This window comes from Natrix helvetica (assembly GCF_964273705.1).
Source record: "Natrix helvetica genome assembly, chromosome: 7".
NCBI classification, from domain to species: domain Eukaryota; kingdom Metazoa; phylum Chordata; class Lepidosauria; order Squamata; family Natricidae; genus Natrix; species Natrix helvetica.
In genome coordinates this window covers 60,141,533-60,157,843 of record NC_138558.1, presented here as the reverse complement: position 1 = coordinate 60,157,843, position 16,311 = coordinate 60,141,533, and the positions used below count along the sequence as shown (strand labels likewise).

Genomic DNA, 16,311 nt, shown 5'->3' with positions numbered 1-16,311 from the left:
TATCATCTCATTTTACTTCTTTAAAAAACCAGGTAACCATTGGCAAATTGTGTAAATGCTGCAGGCTTTGTCTAGTTTGTCTTCACTTGATTATACCACTTATATTGCAGATTATATTCTGATAGATACTAGGATGAATCTTCTCTCTGTTATGTGATACGAAAACTGCTCAAAATCTCAGAATGAAATTTGGAAACAAATGCAAAATATAGATTAAATTTCTATTTGCTGAGACTTGAAATAGATACCTATTTGCATATACATATACCGTATTCCAGTTTGAGCACTGAAATTGTTGTTTTTGTTGGATATCTATGACCTTGAGTTAGTGTTGACTTCTGGTTACTGCCTAGCAGTGATGGGCAGTCAGGGGAGGCAGGGGAGGCAGAGCCTCAGCGCTCTCATCATGAAAAGAAAAAATATATAAAAGGGGAAAGGCGAGTGCTGAGGTGAGGCTTAAAAAAGCCTCTAAAAAGCGCCCTCTACTAGGAGTCAGGGGAACTTCATGCCTCCCCTACCTCAGGATTTTTTAGGCTTTTAACCCTCGCTTAACCAAATCTTAACAAGCGAGGGTTAAAAGCCTAAAAAATCCCGAGGTAGGGGAGGCACGCAGTTCTCCTGCCTCCTAGTAGAGGGCGCTCATTTGGGGCTTCTTCAGAGAAGCTTTGTGTGTGTGTTTGTTTGAGAGAGTGTTTTTGAGAGAGAGAGAGAAGGGGGTAGGAGAGGCAGGGAGGGCAGCCGCCCTACCCGGCTGGAGGACGTTGCCGCCAGCTTCTCCAGGGACTCCCAGGCTCAGCGCTAGAGAGACACACTAAGGTAAATGGTTATAAAAAGCTATAAATAACTTAAGAAAAAAAAGAAAAATTAATGACATATGATACTATTTTAAAAAAGATAGGAAACTATGAATATAATGCACCATATTACAATACAATACAATACAATAGCAGAGTTGGAAGGGACCTTGGAGGTCTTCTAGTCCAACCCTCTGCCTAGGCAGGAAACCTTATGCCATTTCAGACAAATGGCTATCCAACATCTTCTTAAAGACTTCCAATGTTGGGACATTCACAACTTCTGGAGGCAAGATGTTCCACTGATTAATTGTTCTAACTGTCAGGAAGTTTCTTCTCAGTTCTAAGTTGCTTTTCTCCTTGATTAGTTTCCACCCATTGCTTCTTGTTCTACCCTCAGGTGCCTTGGAAAATAGTGTGACTCCCTCTTCTTTGTGGCAACCCCTGAGATATTGGAACACTGCTATCATGTCTCCCCTAATCCTTCTTTCTATTAAACTAGACATAACTCGTTCCTGCAACCATTCTTCATATGTCTCCGGTCCCCTTATCATCTTTGTTGCTCTTCTCTGCACTCTTTCTAGAGTCTCCACATCTTTTCTACATCGTGGCGACCAAAACTGAATGTAGTATTCCAAGTGTGGCCTTATCAAGGGCTTATAAAGTGGTATTAACACTTCACGTTATCTTGATTCTATCCCTCTGTTGATGCAGCCTAGAACTGTGTCGGCTTTTTTGGCAGCTGCTGCACACTGCTGGCTCATATTTAAATGGTTGTCCACTAGGACTCCAAGATCCCTTTCACAGTTACTACTGTTGTGCAAGGTACCACCTATACTGTACCTATGCATTTCATTTTTGTTGCCTAAATGTAGAACCTTACTCTTTTCACCATTGAATTTCATTTTATTAGATAGTGCCCAATGTTCAAGTTTGTCAAGATCCTTCTGTATCTTAAGCCTATCTTCTGGAGTGCTGGCGATTCCTGCCTGCTTGGTGTCATCTGCAAATTTGATGAATTCTCCATTTGTTTCCTCATTGAAATCATTGATTAAGATGTTGAAGAGTACTTGGCCCAAAACAGAGCCTTGAGGTACTCCACTGCATACTTTCCTCCATGTAGATGCAGAATGCTCCTGAGGGCCAGGGAGGACAAAAACTTTTTTCTTACTTACCTCTTCAAAATCTTGGTGCATCTTATACACCGCTGTGTCTTATAGTCTGAAAATACAGTAAGTGATTAAAACAAGCAGCAGGATTTAATTTTGGGACAAACATAATGAAAACATGACAGCAAATAAGAAGTACACATTTTGAAAATGTAGATGCAAGGAACATGATCAGTCAAGTTAATCATAATCATTGACTATCAGTAAGTGTTGTATCTTATGATTCTTGATGAATGTTTTTTTTCCTTTTATGTACACTGAGAGCATATGCACCAAAGACAAATTCCTTGTGTGTTCAATCACACTTGGCCAATAACGATTTCTATTCTATTCTATTCTATTCTATTCTATTCTATTCTATTCTATTCTATTCTGTTCCTTTTTCTGGTCAGGAATAAAAGCAGACGGTGCTTCCATGATATCTTTCTAGCAATTAAAGCTGTGGGTAAAAAGTGGTCTAATTTGAGCAAATTTAGGGGTACATATAAAAATAATTAATTTTCTCCTAAATTTATGATACTTCCAAATTCAAACATTGTTTTGGACTTATTTGTCTTCTAGGCTACTGCATCAATTTTTGTTAGCTACACATTTGATGAGGATCCATTGGGGGGCAAGCTTTAAAAGTGGCTTTTTCAGCAAGCTGTGTGTCTACTTAATAGACTATCCAGCCCACACTTAATTAGCCTGCTAAGGAGGATGTGATGGAAATTTTAAAGTAAAAAAATATGTCTGCAGCATTTCTACAAGTCATTAAAAAGTTATATGATTAAAAATAAAAAAAGAAAAGAAAAGATGGCTTAGAAATATTTGTTCTTGCCAACGCCACAATGTCTTCTGTACTTTGCTTTCAAAGTGCAGCACTTAAAGATCAATCCTTTTCATAATCTGCTTTTGAATCTTCTTATGTATTAATGATACATGGACTAATTTTTAGTCTTCAAAATATCCCCACCCGCTCCCCTTTTGAAGAGAGAGAAGGTCTGCTATCTTCTAGATCACCATTCTTTAGTCAGAGGTGGACATAACATACTGTAACAAACGGTTTGCCCAGCACTGGAAATGTGAGCCCATGTGCAAACATGTAGTGGATGACCCAGTTTACCAATTCAGGAGACAAGACCACGAGTATTGGAGAACACAGGTTTATTGTATGCACAGGTTCAGAGCATTCGCATGACAAATTCTGAACCGCGGGCTACGCCCAAGAGCTAACTTATATAGCAGTGATGGCGAACCTATTTTGACTTGCGTGCCATAAGTGGGGGGAGCGTAGGGGGCTGTGTGCAGGCGTGCCGCACCCATAATGCAATGTGTGACCCCCCCCAGTGCGCATGCACGCACTACAGGTGCTCCCCCATTTTTACATGCTTTTTTCGCCCTCCCCAGGCTCCAGAGGCTTTATAGGAGCGTGGGGAGGGTGAAAACAGCCTCCCCCGCCCCCCCAGACGCCCTCTGAAGGCTTGAGGGACCTTCAGGAGGCTTCCCTGAAGCCTCCGGAGCAGTTAAAACGACCCTCCGAACAAACCGGAAGTGCATTCCTGAAGTGCATGCACGCTGGCCAGCTGACAGGGCAACGCCTTGAGTGCCCTGACAAATGGCTCTCTGTGCCACCTGTGGCACGCGTGCCATAGGTTCGCCATCACTGTTATATAGGTTCAATGTGTCTTAGCTTTGCCGAGGTGTTGCCCTCTAACACACTTTTATCAGCAGGTTAAGACAGTTAAAACAGGATACAAAAAGAAGAAGTTATTTCTACAGCATATTCCGTATATGTGGGTGAGTTACATGGGTGGGTCTTTATCTTACACCATCTGTTACTTTGGTCCACATCCCTTTGCACAAGTCTTACGGTCAGTTACAGGAATTATTTTAGTACATAGAATATTCAACTATAGGTTACATTAAACAAGTTCTCCTTCCTGTAAGCAGATGTGAAGCAAGTTTCCCGTACCTTTCAGACGCTTGCTTCACACACAAACAGTTTGGGGTCACAACACTCAAGCGTTTTATGTTGCTTTTATATTATTGATTATATAGTTCTTATGTCATTAACACCGTTCTACTTCAAACACACACACATAAACACACAGTCTCTTCGCTCACACACGCACCGTCCACACACGCATGTGGTGTCACAAAACACAGCAGTTCGCTTACGTGTGCAATTTGCTTATGTGTGCCATCCAGACGCTGCGTACAGCATCAAAAAACACAGTGATACAGGATGGGATTGCGCCCGGGTGGGTGGGTAGGTCACAACTACCAGTTTTCCCAAACCAGTCCAAACTGGCAGCAGGATATCTATTTTTTTTTAATATGCTAGGATGCATCTGGCCCCGAGTATTAAATTCACTCAAAATAAATAATTATTTTCTGATGGTATTTTTTTAAAAATCAACCTTAAGCTTAAGACCTTGCTCCTTCATCTTATTTTTCACAATTGCCTGACGGAACGTGTACTTTTGTTGGAGAGAACTGAACAAAAGTAAGAGCTGAATAGCCCCCACATTTCTTTGTTACCTGTTAACATTTTGCCTTCTTCACTGAGCAGATTATTTACCGATTCTTGTCTTTTTCATATTATTTTGAACATATCTGAAGAAATCATTTTTGTTAACATCCTTCACTGAATTCAGCTCATTGTGAGCTCTTACTTTCCTGACTTAAGGTCTATAGCTTGGGGCTAAATGTCTATATTCTTTTGAGACCTGACCCCCTTCAATTTTCTTTTTTCTTCTTCTTTTTTTGTTATCAGATCTTCACTAAGCTCTTTGTGTAGCTGTACTGGCTTTCTCTACTTTCCTCCAATTTTACCTTCAGTGAACTTGTCCGCAATTATGCTTTCAATATGGTTCGTTCCATAGGAAACCTTCTCCTCTTGATCTCCTTTCTCATTACTTCCTTGCCACAAAATCCTATTTATCATAACTTTAATTAAAATCTGCTCTTTTGAAGACCAAGATAGATATTTAACTACACTCAGTTTCAAATACCTTTTAAATAAAGAATTTCAACATTCAGTTGTCAGTTTCCCCCAAAGTTCCTGCTGCCTCCATTTTCTGATACATCTACTATTTTCTTACTTACTGATCAATGTCAAGTCAAGAATGCTAATCTTTTTGTACTTTCCTCCGCCTCCTGAAAGAGGAGGTTATCAAAAATTTACTAGAAGAACCATATTCGACTGATTTTTTTTCTCCCAGCACATGTCAAGGCAGTGGTGAAATTCAAATTTTACTACCGGTTCTGTGGGTGTGGCTTGGTGGACCTGGCAGGGGAAGGATATTGCAAAATCCATATTCCCTCCCCATTCCTGGGGGTAGGATATTGCAAAATCTTCATTCCCTCCCCACCCTGGGGCCAGCCAGAGATGGTATTTGCCGGTTCTCTGAACTACTCAAAAAAGAATCTGCTGAATTTCACCCGTGCATCAAGGTAATTAAAATATCCCATCACACAGCTTCATTTCTTCTTGAAAAATCTTCAGTATACTTTTGGAAGGCATAAATGACAACATTTTTGTGGGGCAGGGTGGGGTGGGTGGGTTATTAAATATCATCGAGAATAGTAGTTTTATTTCTTACTAATTTGGATTTTCCTTTCAGCCCTGCAAAATTCATTCACTTTCTAAGAATGAGTACATAATTTTAGCAAACAGTGAATTTCTTTCTGGTTTTCTATTATTTCTTTTCTTTTTGAACAAGTTATAATCTTTGGTTGCTATATTGAGTCCTCCAGAAAATCTCCACCATATCTACAGACTAGAATTTATCCTTTATACTAAAACTACAAGTTCCATTGTTTATTTCTCATGCTCTGAGTTTCAGTGCATAGACAATGAAGGGCAAGAGTTTCATGAAGTCCAGTGTGTGTGTGTGTGTGTGTGTGTGTGTGTGTGTGTAGAGTATATTTCTTTATATACTCAAATTTCTTTAGAACCTGCAGCTTCAATATTCATGAAAATATAAATGATTTAAAAATTAAATTATATTTTAATTTTAATATTTCCAGTTAATGATTTTCCAATATATCACAATGAAAAAAGTAGACATTTTACAAATGCACTATTGTGTATACAATACAAATCAAAACCACTAGTTTTCTCATTTGTCATCTTTTTTCCCCTCTAAATTCTTCTCGGCTTATATTACTCGTAATAACCCCACTGTAATTTTCCCACAGAGAAAGAAAATGAAACATTTCTCAGTTTGCAGCCTTTACACTATGACAAAATGGAAAAATACTCTGGCATAGAGTTTTCAATAGCATTGAGAGGGAAGGAAAATATTTTGGTCTTTCATAAGCAAAATGAAAAAAAAATATTGAGGGATGGGTGTGGAGTAAACAAAACAAAGTCAGATTAGTAATAGTGGTGAATATCTGTAACTCAGGTATAGGATGAGGTTGATGTTACCCAGCCTGGTAATGAAATGTTCAGAAACCAACTCACAAGTGTGGAGAACAAACCTTCATCCTCAAAATCAGATTAATTTTATCAAGTTCAAGGTATTCTACAGCAATAAACACTTGACTAATTAATGGGAACAATCCTACTAGTTACTCTTGATGGAATCTTGGCCTCCTGAAGGAATTAGTTTGTGATCTGGAGTTCCTTCTGGACTACTGACTAGTGTTCAAACAAAAAATGAAGCCAGAGATTGTGGCCAGTGGAGCTCTTTGTCCACCATTGGCTACTGTATCCATCACAACCTTACATGATCCAAAATGCTCTGGTGACATTAACTCATACCTTGACCAACATCTGGTTGCATTGATGTAACACATTTTATACTGGGTAGCCTTTAAAAACAATCCAGAAGCTACAACTGGTACTGTGTAATGAAGTATCTAAATTTCTGCTTGTTCAATGCTGCCATTGTAGAATAATATTCATTGGAAAATCATTACATTGACTACACTGTTTCCAGTTGGTAATAGTATTTTTAACCTACATACAGCTCTATGCAGCATAGCATTAAGTTATATTAGGCATCACTTTGCCTAGATGGAATAGGCTTATCTGGCACAAATATCTTGAGAAGTCCTACTCAGAGGTCTCACTTGAGAAATATGTGGGCTGTAGTCTACGTGGAAAGTTTTTTTTCCTGTGCTGCTCATGCTTTATAATTTATTTTCCATAGAAGTCCACATAGCTCTTTCCATCTAAGCATTTTGTAAAATAGTTCTAGCAGTTTTACTCCTGTTAGTCTCTCAACTGTTAACTCATTTACAAAGATTAATACTGCCCTAATAATATAGGTTGTAAAAATAAATGTTTGATTTAAAATTATACTAGTTTAACTCAAGATTAGATTGGTTAATCCTAAATCTATATTCTAAGTGATAAAAGCTGAGCTGAACCAACACAGAAGTATAATTTATTAATACCTTGCCATAGAAATAGTATAACATAGATATGCATAGAATTTAACAAAAGAGTAAATCTCCCTGCTCTCCACCTACTCATTAGTATTAGAAAGCCATCACACACCATATTTTGTACATCAGAGGCAGTGGGGGTTTCAAAATTTTTAGAACCTCTTCTGTAGGTGTGGCCTGCTTTGTGGGAATGGCTTGCCAGCCATGTGACCAGGTGGGAGTGGCTTGCTGGCCATGTGACCGGGGTGGGAGTGGCTTGCCAGCCATGTGACTGGGTGGGTGTGGCCAACTTCTAAATGTGGTGAAACTCACTTAACAACACTCTTGCTTAGCAACCAAAATGTTGGCTCAGAAACTCTGGCATTTGAAGCATGCAAGTCTTAAAGCTGTCAAGCTACAAGACCCTTGCATCCTTAACCCTTTAGAAAAAAAACTCAAACTTGACAGCTTTAAGACTTGTGGACTTCAACTCCCAGAATTCCTCCTCCAGTCATGTTGGCTCAGGAACTCTGGCATTGAAGTGTGCAAGTCTTAAAGCTGTCAAGCTACAAGACCCTTGCACCCGTAACCCTTTAGAAAAAATCCCCAGGGGTGTTCAAACCTGACAGCTTTAAGACTTGTGGACTTTAACTCCCAGAATTCCTCCTCTCGCTCTTCATCTTGATGATGTGCGGACGGACGGGGGGAGGGAGCTGGAACCGGTTCTAAACGGCACTGTAGATTTGTGGATCCTCTTCTATAGAAGAGGTTAGAACTGGCAGGAACCCACCCCGATCAGAGGTCCCCAAACCCTGGTCCACAGACCTGTATCTGGCCATGCCTATGGGGAACTGGGCCACACAAGCAGCAGGTGAGTGGGTGAATGTGTGAAGCTGCACTTGTACAAGTGGCATGTACACGCATGAAACCATCTGCTCCCACGCCACTGATGGTGGTGCTCAGAGCCGAAAAGGTTGGGGATTGCTGTTCTACATATAGAAGTTTCAATGTAGATGTTTGATCATCCAAGAAGAGGAGAAAATCCATCCAATTTGCAAAATGCATCCAACAGCAATAAAACATGCCAAAGGCATTTGATTTGGTTTGCCCCTTCAAACAACAGGTTTCTATTTTAATTTACAAATCTGCCTTGATGATGTAATTGAAATTAAACTTGGCTAAACTTTGAATCTTTGTACAGTCCTTACTTAATGTATTTTAAATTCAGCCAATGATACCGATCCCATCACTTTCCAAGGCAATTTGTTGGGTGAAAATTTATAGCCTCCTTCACATGCTCTAAATTGCTATCAAATATTGGGCAGTACAGTCAGTTACAAGAGTATAAGTCCTAAACTAGCCATATATTTTCTGTCATAATTCAAATATATTGCAGTTAGAAAATGGTAAATATTCCGAGCTCATATGTTTTTATAAAACTTTACTTGATCAACATGTCAGTATGCAGAATGGCCTCTTCCCAGCCATTAATGTCAGTTAGCAATTGCTTCATAGAACTGACAAACCAGCAGGGGCAAGAATAAACTTTGAAGGACCCTTAGGTAGTGAAAAATGACCTTTATCAAAGGAGAATATGGATGAAGAGCATTTTCAGACAACCATTCATTATCTCAATCATTGTAGAAAACAGATACTTTCCCCCTACTGAATTACTGATCTCTTTTTATTTGGATTTCAATGAACTATGTTTTGATTGATTATCATCTTTTTCTAACATAATGTCACTCTGCATCACGCCATTTATTACTAGCAAGTAAATTCTGTCACTCATCCTATATGATTTATTAGATTTATCACGGTGAAGCAAGGATAATTGTATCCTTTTTAAAAATAAATCAACCTTCACAAAGAATTTTAAGGAAGAGAAGTGAGGGATAAATACATGTTTCCAAGGTATAAGTTTCCAAGGGATAAAGACAATAAATTTCAGTCCAGCAAAAAGGAAGCAGGCAACAAGGCTAGCTGTGCATTTTGATAGAAGTTTGGAAAATAGTAGAATACTATATTTTAAACTTGTACAGTGTTACAAATCTGATTTCAAAAAGGAACTTTGGAAGAAGTGGGATACAAAAATATAATCTGTCTACAACTCTTTAAAGCAGCTGGATCTGTTCCCAGAAGCATGTAAAAGTTTTAAATTCTTGCAGAAAGGTTGCTAGAATACTGTTAGAATAGTAACAGCACTTAGACTTATATACCACTTCACAGTGCCCTACTGCCCTCTCTAAGCGGTTTACAGAATCAACATATTGCCCCCGACAATCTGGGTCCTCATTTTACCAACTTCGGAAGGATGGCTGACTGAGACAACCTTGAGCTTGGTGAAATTCGAATTGCCAAATTGCAGGCAGCTGGCAGTCAGCAGAAGTAGCCTGCAGTACTGCATTCTAACCTCTGCACCACCGCAGCTCTTAGTCTTTTCCCATACACTCCAAGGGACCTTTGTGGAACTGAATCTAAAATACTAGTACAGAGTTCTAGTATATTTGGTTGACAGTTCTACATGGTCGGGAAGGAAAATCCTCAAGAAAGAAGGTCAAGAATTCCACAGACAGAATTCTTCGCATGGCAAAATTAACATAGCAAAGTTCAATTGTAAGCCTATTTATCTGGGAGGAACCCAGTAGCACTTCAAAATATATAAGCAACAAATCTGAGAAATAAATGCTAATATTTTTTAAAAAGATAATTAATTACTCTGTCCTCACCATTGACATTATTGAAAACAAGAAGTGCCTAAGCCTGTTTATTGAAATAATATTGAGATATGTATAGGCAGATATTTAAATCGCCTTATACTCAATAGGTGTATACTATTTACTATGTAAAGCAATAGTAATCATCTTCTCAAATCACAGGAATTTCCTAGCATTAATTTTCTTCTCTGATGAAAATGTAAATGTCTGTTACATTAAATAGGTTTTTGAGATTGGAGATGTAGAACTTGGTTAGCCTTCTAGTAATGCTGATGTCACCCATTCTTCCTTTACACAAATAAACTAAAATATAAGCATTTTTCAGTCTTACTTCTTCCTACCTTTTTGGGTTTTTTGCACCTGAAATAAGAAAAGATACCTGATCCTTACTTTATTCCATACACTAGAGTGTTAGACAAGTTTATAATGCCAGATTTGGAAATGAAATTTAGCACCTGCTTAAAACTCATCCCAAAGGAGATTTCATTTTCAGCATCTAATTTGTGGTGGATATTCCTGAGAAGGCATATACATGCATGCTCATAAGAATGACTTCAAAATCCCAGCCACAAAATCTGTTCAACCCTTAGGACTGAAGGAAAGTCTACTCATATTTAAAATTAACATTCATATATATGAAGCTAAATAATAAATTAAATAATGGTGGTAATTCTTTCTTCGTCTGGTACGGCAACAGATTGATCTTACTCCTGGAATAGTGGAATGTGGGGAAGGAGGAGCAAAGAAACAGGATAACACTAAAAATCTGATGTATAGCATTCTGTATTTATTTATTTTATGGAAAGAGTTCTAAAAATTATTTTCATCTTTTCACCAAACTTTGTCACATTAAAATAGGTGAGCTGTAAGCTATAAGCTTACAAGACTGAGTTCAATGACCAGTGTTGCAGGGGAGAAAGTGATGCTGCGTGAGTCATAAAAATGATTGTTAAAAAGCTTAAAAATAGCTTTTTAAGCTTGCAAAGTCTAAGACAGTTTTTGTTTTGTCCATCTTCAAAACCGCTACTATAGGCCGTGCTATTTTCTATCAATCTAGCAATCAGTTTTTTGTATACATCTTGACAAAATTCTAGTATCTCACAGTATGGTAACTATTTTTGTTTGCTTGTAATTTTTGCCTATATAATGCTTCTTGTGCTCAGAGCCGCAAGGATCTTTTGAGCACAATGTGGGTTTGTATCTATTCCATATTCTCAATATGACATGTCTAACTGTGATTTTTAAAATCTACATTAATCTTAATTTTATCATACCACAAATATCTATGCCACCCAAATCACAGAGCGTAGTCTTCTAACTAAAAGTCTTTCAATTTCACAACCACTCTGTCAGGCCTGTAGTTATATTATTTTTTAGGATCTTTGGCCTGCCACACTTTTAAATAATTTTCTATGTGTTTCATTAGTGTAGTAGTTGGGAGGGGGGAATAGAAAGGAGTAGAATTGTGGAATGTATTGTTGTCATTCTTTTATAGAAGCTCAAGGTCATCTTTTGTCTCCGCACCTCGACACCTGACTGGAAGCAGAGGGGTGTAGATGCCAGCATGGAAGATGATGATTGGAACATGTGATGGATTTGTGAGTGTGGGGATAGATCTTGAACTTTCAACTGGGTGGAATTCCAGGAAGAACATTAGAGTTGGAATTCCATAGACGTGCTAACTTGCCTGTATGATTAGATTGGAGCTTTAAGGATGAAGGTGCCTTGGTCTCTGATTAATTTCATACATGGTATTTGGAACGCTGACATTCTCTTTCACCCAAGCCAGACAGCAAGCTGCAAAATACAATTTCAAATGAGGTTGACACAATCCTCATCTTTCTTTTGCATCTTGTAACACTTTATATTTAGCTAGTGTTTTCCATACCAATGTAGAGTATATCCTTTTGCCATCATTTAAATAGTGCATCAGTTGTCAAATCAGATATTGTATGAATAACATCATTCATCAGATATTGTACAAAAACATCATTCTAGGCAAGTAATTCATTTTTGTCAGACAAATTCTACCCAACAATGACAATTGTAATTTCCCCCATCTTAACAAGACATGTTAAGACATTTTAAAATTCATCTCATGTCTCAACATAATTAATCAAAACAACATCCACTTCCTTTCTCATGAACTCAAGCTTTGAATGTCTTGAAATCCAGAAATTTGAAAACTTTGCACCAATTTTGAACTCTTAAGTTTGAATCAAGCAAGCTTGTACTGTCTATAATGATTCGATACCAATTAAAATTGCTGAATTCATTCCTATATAGATATGGCAATTTCACTGTCATTTACAGAATGGATGGTTTTGACTCCATTTCACAGAAGTAAATTTGTCTTTGGGATCCTTTAGTGGCAAAATTATTCTTCTAAGGGTACCTCATTGGCAAAACTGCTGAATGCTATGGAGATTTAGTTCAGTCGAAGAAATAACCACTTTGAAATGTGTCCTCCTTTGTTTTTCATGAAAAACATTTTTTATAAATTGCTTGTCCATCAGGAACTCTAAGGGATTAATCCACCAGTCTATCAGCAGATGTGGGGTGAATTTTTTTTGCAGTTGCCCAGTAGTTGCTAAAATTGAACTAATTCATCTGTGTAGGAGCAATTTAAATTTCAAGGTGATCTGCACATCAAATATAGTGAGGAACAATTTAATAAACGTAGGAGGATATAGAAAAGTATACACTTATGCATATAAAGAATGTTGAGGGTGCTGATTGCTATTCTTTTCTGGCCAGAGTACCCAAAGCACACACACGCCCAAACCCCCAAATTGCAATGCATTCCCACCGTGCATGTGCCCCACCCCTGCACATGCATGTGCCCCCCACATGCCCTATCCCCTCCACATGCATGTGTGATCCCCCCAAGCATGCATGACAGAGACCAAAAAACCAGCTGGCCACCAGGAGCTGCATGTGCACATGCGCCCTGCTCCCACACATGTGCACATGACCCCCTGCACACACACATATGCATACATGGCAGAGAACCAAAGACCAGCTGGACAGCAGGAAGCACATGCTCATGCGCAGCGCAGCTGAACTGGGGTGATGGCTCACATGCCATCAGAGACGGGGCTGTGTGCCACCTCTGGCATACGTGCCATAGGTTCGCCATCACAGGTATAGACTCTCCTGTTTGAGCAGAGAGTTGAACTAGAAGACCTCCAAAGTCCCTTCCAACTCTGTTACTCTGTGTTCTATCTTCTATATTCTAAATGTACTGCTATTTGCTATTTCCAAATGTGTCCTATTCTGAAGTTCCTCTGTTGTTGTTTTTTTCTATTCACCAAACACAATAAAAATTACCAGTGAGAAAAGTATCATTTTCTAAACTAGGTGCCAACAGAAACAAAACAAACATCCAAGAGAACTGTAAGGGTTCCTCTCCTAACTTATGAAAATGAAGACTCTTGAAACGGAGTATTTCAAAAGGAGCCTTTATTAAGAAGAATGGAAGCCATTAAAGTCAAAACTACATCTGAATCTCCTTAGGCAATGCAAGTAGAATTAAAGCAGTAGAGACCCCCCCCCATTAGTTAGAATGCAGATTTTAGTCGATACACAAGTGTGAAGATGTTTCCTTTATCAGCTGCCCTGAGATCCGAATAAACATACATTCCCATGGCTATCTTCCGTTAAACATTAAAGTGAAACATCCCACATGGCCATCATAAACATTCCCCCAAAAGGTAAGGAGATCTCAAGGCACTTCAGTGCCAGGAAACCAGTTGTAAAATATCACTTGTCACAGGCACTGCTAATAAATTGACTCCAAGGCCCCCCTCCTCCCAATTGAATGGCAATATCACTTTTAGGGAACTGGCAGGAATTGGAATTCACCAGAACTTATCTTGAATCACTGAAATGGGAAAATTATGCTGTTAAAATTTAGGTGCCTAATGAAATACAAAGCAAATTATTAAGCAAACAAATTTTATGATAATTTACCAATTCTTGCAATCCAAATTACCTTGAATCAGCTAGATTCAGCAGTACTGTATAACAGCATCTTTGGGGAAAAAATAAGCAGTTTAGCCGAATCCGGGGCCTGGGCCTTGAGTTTGACACCCCAGTTGTAAGATCTCAGAGACAAACCTTTTGATGGCCATCCCTGCTGTACTATATAATCTCACACTCCTGAAAGGTACAATCTAAAATATAATTCTTTCAGCAGCCCCTGGAATGTTTAATTCTGCCCTGATTGTTTTTATCTATGACATTTCCACTGTAAAATAATACGGGTGTACATTGCCATTACTGTATTTTCTATTTTTGCTATTGTCTTTAGCATAGATTGCCTAGAGTTACTTGGGCAATTGAGGGGGCTTATAAATGGAATCAATCAATCAATACTTGAAAAAAAAAGCTGAAAAGTAAGTTCTTTCTGCAGCTTTTCTCCCATTGGTTCTGATTCTAAATGTGTAGGGTTACAATGTTAATCACAAGATTTTTATGGTAGCGATTATGTAGCAATATTTCTGTCTTTCCACATACAGTTATCTGCCCTAATGTGCTTTAATTGGAATAAAATACTAGCTATGATATAAATCACAACTCTGTGTTTAATGTAGTTATTCAGGAGTACACAAATGATTGAGAACTGTGAACATTAGTATCAGGGCAGCCTCCATCAGTAACCAAGAAAGAAACCACTCAACTCCATATTAGCATATTAGCATTTTAAAAGTATTTAATCAAGACAACTGGAAAAATCAGCATCCAGTGAAACATGGAAAAATGCCATAACTGTGAACTGTAGTGAGGGACTGTATATTTTCACCAATTTATTAGCTATTTGAGGCCAAATTTTCTGCTGGTGGCATCCCATTAATTTCAACAGAGCGATGCCAGTCGAGAACCTATTTTTAGACTCTAATAAAATTATTATGAAGGTGGGTTTAAAAAAAATCTGCTGTTTGCATAAGCTCAGCACTGACTGTTATGTTTGCAAAAGAGATTACATTTCTATAATATCATAAATATGAAAATCAAGGATATATAACAGCAATTTTAGCAAATAGATAACTATATTGAAGTTCATAATATAGTAGCAGTATGCCATAATGCATAGGATGCTATTCTTTAAGAAAATGCAGTACAATTAATAGCTTCCCATTAATTCCAGCTTTGAAGGGAACACAGCCTTCAGGATTTTGAATAAAATGTGTTGTATGTTAGATATGAGATTAGGTTAACAGAGTTGGAAGAAACCTTGTAGGCAGAGGTGGGTTGCTAATCTCTTTACCACTGGTTCAGGCGCGCTCATGCAGATGGGTGGAGCCTCCCGCAGCCGCTACTACCTGTTTGGCCGATCCAGGCCGAACCGGCAGCAACCACCTCTGCTTGTAGGTCACCTACAATCCCCTCTGCCACCCAAGTAGGAGACCCTACATCATTTCCGACAAATGGCAGTCCAATTTCTTCCTCAAAGCCTCTAGTGATGAAGCTCCCACAACTTCTGAAGGAAAGCTTTTCCATTGGTTGATTGTTCTCACTGTCAGAAAATATCTCCTTATTTCTAGGTTGAATCTCTTCTTGGTCAGTTTCCATCCATTATTCCTTGTCTGTCCTTCAGATGCTTTGAAAAATAGCTTGACCCCTTTCTCTCTGTGGCAGCCCCTCAAATATTGGAACACTGCAATCATATGTCTACTGGTCTTTCTCTTCACAAGACTAGCCATGCCCAGTTCCTGTAACTATTCTTCAAATGTTTTAGTCTCCAGTCCCCTAATCATCCTGGTTGCTCTTCTCTGCACTTTTTCTAGAGACTTTTTTATAGTATGGTGACCAAAATGGATGCAGTATTCTAGGTATTGTCTTACTAAGGCTTTAGGAGTGTTATTAGTATCTCACTTGATCTTGATTGTATCCCTCTGTTAATGCAGTTTAGGATTGCATTGGCTTTTTTGGCTGCCACTGCACACTGCTGGCTCATATTTAGCTGGTTGTCCACTAAGACTACAAGGTCTCTCGCACAGTGACTGCTATTAAGCCTGGTTTCACCCAATCTATATATGTACTTTTGGTTTTTCTTGCCTAAGTGTAAGACTTTACACTTCAATGAAATTCTCTACATTGAATTTCATTTTGTTAGATAGGGCCCAGCATTCAAGTCTGTCAAGATCCACCTGGATCTTGAGCCTATCTTCTAGGGTGTTGGATATTCCTGCCAGCTTAATATTATCTGCAAATTTAGTAAGTTCCCCTTCTATTCCCTCAACTAAGTCTTTTATGAAGATATTGAAG

The 16,311-nt window shown here is 38.5% G+C and overlaps 1 long non-coding RNA gene across 1 annotated transcript in view; it reads left to right on the top strand.

Annotated features, from left to right (window-relative positions):
* Nucleotides 1-1,352: 1,352 nt before the first annotated feature.
* LOC309395537 overlaps nucleotides 1,353-16,311 on the top strand; it is a 448,057-nt gene continuing 433,098 nt past the window's right edge. Inside the window, exon 1 of the long non-coding RNA XR_014175924.1 lies at nucleotides 1,353-1,432. This is a non-coding gene — a long non-coding RNA (uncharacterized lncRNA). The remainder of the gene's footprint in view (nucleotides 1,433-16,311) is intronic.